Here is a 7,498-nt window from a genome sequence, read left to right on the forward strand (position 1 = left end):
TTCTGAAGGCCCGAAACGTCAGCTTTCCTGCTCCTCTGATGCTGCTTGGCCTGCTGTGTTCATCCAGCTCTACACCTTGTTATCTCATTATCATAAATAGGTGGATGCTGTTTTTAGCCAGAATGCAAACTATGTAAAGACAGGATAAATTTCTATGATTCAGTGATTGTATTATGTTGCAACGCCAATAACAACCATTTGATCTGACCACATACTGGAAATTAAACTAAGCTGTCGTGGAACCAACAATACAATACTTACATTTATAGAAAGAAGTTATTTTGTAAATTGTCTGAGAAATATTGATACACAACTCTTGTGAATTGCATGGTTTAGAACATAGAACATAGAACATAGAACATTACAGCGGAGTACAGGCCCTTCTGCCCTCGATGTTGCGCTGACCTGTGAAACCAATCTGAAGCCTATCTAACCTACACTATTCCATTATCATCCATATTTTTATCCAATGACCATTTAAATGCCCTTAAAGTTGGCGAGTCTACAACTGTTGCAGGCAGGGCATTCCATGCCCTTACTACTCTCTGAGTAAAGAACCTACCTCTGACATCTGTCCTATATCTATCATCCTTCAATTTAAAGCTATGTCCCCTCACGCTAGCCATCACCATCCGAGGAAAAAGGCTCCCACTGTCCACCCTATCTAATCCTCTGATCATCTTGTATGTCTCTATCAAGTCACCTCTTAACCTTCTTCCCTCTAACGAAAACAGCCTCAAGACCGTCAGCCTTTCCTCATAAGACCTTCCCTCCATACCAGGCAACATCCTGGTAAATCTCCTCTGCACCCTTTCCAATGCTTCCACATCCTTCCTATAATGCGGTGACCAGAACTGTACGCAACACTCCAAGTGCGGCTGCACCAGAGTTTTGTACAGCTGCAACATGACCTCATGGCTCCGAAACTCAATCCCTCTACCAATAAAACCTAACATACTGTACGCCTTCTTAACAACGCTATCAACCTGGGTGGCAACTTTCAGTGATCTATGCACATGGACACCGAGATCTTTCTGCTCATCCACACTACCAAGAATCTTACCATTAGCATTTCCCATCAACCACCACCCTCTGTCTTCTTACAGCTAGCCAATTTCTGATCCAAACTGCTAAATCATCCTCAATCTCATGCCTCTGTATTTTCTGCAATAGCATACCATGGGGAACCTTATCAAACGCTTTACTGAAATCCATATACACCACATCAACTGCTTTACCCTCATCCACCTGTTTGGTCATCTTCTCAAAGAACTACCCTCACAAAACCGTGTTGAGTATCCCTAATCAAATTATTCCTTCCTAGATGATTATAAATCCTATCTCTTATAATCCTTTCCAACACTTTACCCACAACTGAAGTAAGGCTCACTGGTCTATAATTACCAGGGTTGTCTCTACTCCCCTTCTTGAACAAGGGGACAACATTTGCTAGTCTCCAGTCTTCTGGCACTATTCCTGTAGACAATGATGACATAAAGATCAAAGCCAAAGGCTCTGCAATCTCCTCTCTAGCTTTCCAGAGAATCCTAGGATAAATCTCATCCGGCCCAGGGGACATATCTATTTTCACACCTTCCAGAATTGCTAACACCTCCTCCTTATGAACCTCAATCCTGTCTCGTCTAATAGCCTGTATCTCAGTATTCTACTCGACAACATGGTCTTTTTCCTGTGTGAATACTGACGAAAAATATTCATTTAGCGCCTCTCCTATCTCTTTGGACTCCATGCACAACTTCCCACTACTGTCCTTGACTGGCCCTAATCTTACTCTAGTCATTCTTTTATTCCTGACATACCTATGGAAAACTTTAGGGTTTTCCTTGATCCTACCTGCTAAAGACTTCTCATGTCCCCTCCTGGCTCTTCTTAGCTCTCTCTTTAGGTCCTTCCTGGTTAACTTGTAACTCTCAAGCGCCCTAACTGAGCTTCACGCCTCATCTCTACATGAGCCTCCTTCTTCCTCTTGACAAGAGATTCAACTTCTTTAGTAAACCACGGTTCCCTCACTCGACCACTTCCTCCCTGCCTGACAGGTACATACTTCTGAAGGACACGCAGTAGCTGTTCCTTGAACAAACTCCACATTTCAATTGTGCCCAGCCCCTGCAGTTTCCTTCTCCATCTTATGCATCCTAAATCTTGCCTAAATATTCATATTATAAATGCAGCATATTATACCGTATATCCCATTTTCTTACCAAGATACAGCAGCTAAACAAGAACTTGCATTTGTATGACAACTTTAGCATAGCAAATTGTTTCATGTTTATTATCAAACAATATCATGACATCAGCCATGTAAGGAGATAATAAGGCAGATGACCAAAAGTTGGACAAGGAGCTAAATTTTCAAACTGCATCTTAAAAGAGGACAGAGGTGGAACACTGGAGTTTATGGCCTGTAAAGCTGAAGGCATCGCCATAAATGATGTAGAGATTAAAATCAGGCAAACTATCTGGAGCACAAACATCTCAAAAAGATTAGAGAGGAAGAGGCTACAGAATTAGGGATGGGAGAGAATATGGTGGAATTTGAAAAAAAGAATAAGAATTTCATAATTTAGGAGGCAATGTATATCTATGATGATTAAATGGGACTTGGTGCAAAGTAGGATATAGGCAGGAGAGCAGGGCAGTCTACAGATAGCCTGGGGCATGTCTAAGATTTCTAAACTCCTCATCTCTCTAGATCATTAAGTTTAGTTTGGATATTTGATTGCTAATCTCCATCAATTGTCAAAGGATTCAATGGTACATACAATAACTCCATGGAGGATCTTGAGTAAGGGGAGACGGCATCAATGGAAAACCTAAAAGAACTTACAACATGTCTGTCTGCCTGTCTGTGGCATTTTAAAGCAGCCAACGAGTCAAACATGGAACACATGGCAGATTTTCAGGTTTTGAATATATAAGACGTGACCTCACTATTGTATTTAAATACTCATGGGATTTGGAGGAACTTGTCAAAAAGAGAGGATGAAGTTTTATCATGGAGTCAGGAAGGATCAATGTTATGCCTTCACAAAGCAGTGCTTGATGTTCAGCTGGATGTAGTGACTTGGTGAGATACTCTTTATCAGTGCTGGGACCCAGCAATGAGCTATTGCCCTTCCTCTCTAACTTTAAGCTTACATCATTCCATAACTTCTCCAGCCTATTGACCTTTGAAAACATACCCATCATTCTCCTCAATATTGACATCCTACCTATCCATCCATGGCTACCACTCACCTTAATCCGATGTAAGTTAATGCCTCTACCAAGTAGTCATCTTCCTCAATACACTGCATGAGTGAACATGTCCAATTACAGTCACTCATAAGCTTGTTCTAAAGATTTCCTTAGTTAATAGCAGACAAGAAAGAAGGATTAAAAATCAATAGTATCTTGATATTGCTGATCACAGAGACGGAGAGATTGAAACATACTAACCACCTGAATATCAATGTCCTACATGTCATTCAACATTCAATCATGTTGACCTGATTTCCAACTGTGAGTGGAATATAATCAGCTTCATATTGATAACTTACACTGTTCACACATGCAGCAACAGTTGGTGAATGAATCATCAGATAATTCTTTCTGAGGATCTACGAACTCAGAATTCATGTTCATCATGCACTGGCTTAGATCCTCATTTCAGTGGATCCTTCTACATAATTAGCTAGGATTTTACCTGCACACTCCATAAATAAGCAAGAGAAAAAATGGTGGGATGGAAGGTGTGATACTTGTGGAGAGTCTGCACAGAAAGCACAGGTGTTTTCCAAGTACTGCCAGATGCAGTCAAAGTACTCTGAAGATCATCACCTGAACAGGATAATCATGGTGAGGGGAGGGGGATGCAGCAAAAATGTGCAACACACTGGATAGCCTTCCAGGCAACTACCTATGATTGTGGAGAGAACACTGAACTAGTAAATGCATTTCATAAAGCAGGACAAATATATTATGGAGAGAGTGGATGTTTGTGAATATGTTGCAAATCCAAAAGGCTGATGTGTCCTAGATGGTGTCATTTTTTTTAATGTTGTTGGAGCTGCACTCTACCAAACAAAGGGAGAGTATTCCATCACACTCCTTAGTTGTGCCTTGTAGGTGGGAGATAGGCTTTTGGTTGTGAAGAGGTGATATACATGTTGCGCAATTCTTAACCTCTAACATGCTCTTCGAGTCACAAATATTTATGTGACTACTCCAGTTCAGTTTCCAGTCATTGGTAACCCCAGGATGCTAATAATGGGGAGTTCAGTGTTACTAATGCCATTGAATGTCAAGAGTTGATTGTCAGATCTTCCCTTGTTGGAGATAGTAATTGCCTGGCATTTGTGTGGCACAAATGATGCTTGCCGCTTGTCAATGCAACCTGCATATTTTCCACATCTTGCTGCATTTGTACATGAGCTACTTCAATATCTGAGGAGTTGAAAAGGATGCTGAACATGGTGCAAATGTCAACAAACATCCCCAGTTCTGATCTTGTGATAGAGGGAAAGTTATTGATGAAACAGCTGAAGATGTTTGAGCCTAGGCCACTACCCTGATGAATGGAGCTGAGATGATTGACCTCCTTTGTGCCAAGTATGACTCTAACTATGGAGAATTTTCCCCTGATTCCTATGGACTCCAGTTTTACTCGGACTCCTTGATGCCATAGTCAAATATGGCCTTGATGTCAAGGGAAGTCACTCCCACATCACCTCTGGAATCAAAATTTTAAAAAAAACCAAAGAACTGTGGATGCTGGAAATCAGAAACAAAAACAAAAACAGAAATTACTGGAAAAATACAGCAGGTCTGGTAGCATCTGTGGAGAGCAAGTTCTGAAGAATGGTCACCCAGACCCAAAATGTTAATTCCACTTGCCATCCGCAGACGCTGAAAGGACTTTTAAATTTTGTTCAGTTCTCAACTGGAGTCAGGGTTGTGAAATTGTGAATAGAGAGGCACTGTAAGTAAAAGATTATATTTTTTCTGTTCTATTTTAAAATTCATTTTAGTTTAAAAGTCATTTTATTTAGCATTGTAAAGTACTTCAGCTTACAGGTACAATTCTTTAATGTGTTCTCTTTCTGAAAAGGAAAGTCCTACAGAACCTAACTGTAACTTTTAGTCGGTGCCTATGGAAACCCATGTTTCACCTAAAGTTATTTCACTTAAAATCATAATGTTCAGGGACACAACCTCAACTTTAAGTGATGGCTGGTCAAGTTACGTCTCACAGTCAATATGTCAGTGTGTCTTTAAGGAGAATGCTCATAATATGATCACTGCATCATAGGATAAAATCTGAGGGTATGAAGAGCTCATGCTTCATCTTACCTCAGATCACTTGAAGCATGACACTACTGGAAGCATGCTCCTCTGTTGAAACAGAATAACTTACTGTTAGCCCAGGCGCTAATTCAGTTTTTGTACATTGTAACTAATGTCTGTTGGATTCTTCCAACACCACAATATCCATTACACATTTCCAATGTTACAAGAGATAACATTAGCATTGCCACATCAGGTAAAACACCATTTTGGTGGTAAACTCACACTATGGAAGCACTCATATCTGTCTAAAAAGAACATATATTCATGGTAGCTGTTTGGAAATTCATGAAAGACCAACCAGACAATAACTTTGGACAACAGAGAATTCCAGCAAAGGGAGTGTTCCTCATCTTTAAGCAGCATCCATTTCTGTCTGTACAGACTGCTGTACAGATCTGTCGCAATGATGATCAATTAAACAGAACTAATTGGATTTTGATTAAAAATTAAGTTTATTCAAATGAAACAGAATTCCAAAAATGCCCAATTAAAAAAAGAAGTTGAAGTGAGTTTTTGAGTTGTAACACAAACCCAGTGATCTGAGCACAGCCAGCTGGAAAGCTAAATTCTTTGTTTCGAAAAGTTAATACATACATACCAGTTTCTCCAACAGAAGCTGCAAAAAACTCTGTTCATAAAAGAGGGGCAATTTGAAATTTACACTAACAAAGTCAGGGACACACAACTTAAGATGGTAGTTTCCAGTGTTTTTAAAGCAGAATTTTTGATAGCTTAAATGGAACTGAATGAGACAGAGCCAAATATGATATAATTTGGAAGATCCACCACCACAGGTTGATGTGGGTCCATCATGTGTTTTAAAGAAAGATGGCACGACAAGAGCATGACTAGTAATAAGACAACTCAATCTTTCAAGTAAAAGGTGCCCACATAAAATACCGATGCTGGAAGAATTAAATGCTAGATTTTTCAGAGCAAGACGTGGCCACTGATCATTTAAAAGAAGAATTTGAAGAGCTCGTGACATTTTGGAAGTCATTTTGAACCGTTCTGTTTTCAACAGTTACCATTTGGTCCATCAATTAACCAAGACATAATTCAGCAGCACATGGATTAGATTATTGAAAATGTAACTGGATGCATTTGCGTAGATGACGATATCGCAGTCATGGGTAAAGCAAAGACAGAGTTATGACTGTAACTTTCACCTACTGATGACAGAAATGCAATAATACTTTAAAAGCATAAAGTGCCTGGTCGATGTCAACTCGATTAAGTTTTCTGGGTCCATTTACTGATCTGTCCTGATCCCAGTAAAATCAAGGATGTTTAACACCTCACTCCACATGATAGAAGATTTGTCACATTGCTTCAGATTTTTACATTTCCTTTACCATTGATTCCTAACTTTGTGAGCAAGAATTTTCTGCTGTGAGATTTGCTTAATAAGAACCTCCCTATGTGTGGCATCTTCTATCTTCTTAATCAGATTCTGACACCAAAATCTTACTTATTGTAATTCTACAACTCCAAGAAAGTCACGATTCCCAAAATGGATGCATCGCAAAAAGGCCTGGACATTTGACACTTATAAGATGAGAAACTTTGGTTCAAAAACCTTGTGATCTGTGTAGGCCAACTATCCCAATATAGAGTGTGAGAATTTAACTCTCATAGTCAGTATTATGTGATGTCACACATGCTTATTTGCCAAGAAATTCACCATTGAAACAAATCACAAGCCATTAGAAATGATAAGCTAAAAACTAATAATGAGTGCACTATCATATTTGCATCTCTACATTTCAAGGTCCAAGGGTATGACTTTGAATTTTGATATAAACCAGATATAGGATAATTATGTGTTAGTTGAGTAGAGTAACAAACCCAGACAAAGAACAAGATTTTCCTTTGATCAACATGTTGATGTTCTAGAATACAAAGGTGAAGACATTCTCATGGTTGATCTGTTACACTTTGGCCAGTGTGAACAGTTGCAATAAGCAACTGCCAAAGGTGAGCAACTACAAGAGTTGCAAAAGATCCTTATCCACGATGGCCTGACAGATTTGTTCATTTTGGCCATTGAGAGACAAACATGGTATATCACAATAAGTCATTTTCAAAGGCAACAAGTCTTACTACTGAAAGCATTATTCCAAAGTATTATGTTCATGTAACACCAGGG

Source organism: Rhincodon typus, chromosome 11 (assembly GCF_021869965.1).
Source record: "Rhincodon typus isolate 14 chromosome 11, sRhiTyp1.1, whole genome shotgun sequence".
Taxonomy (NCBI): Eukaryota; Metazoa; Chordata; class Chondrichthyes; order Orectolobiformes; family Rhincodontidae; genus Rhincodon; species Rhincodon typus.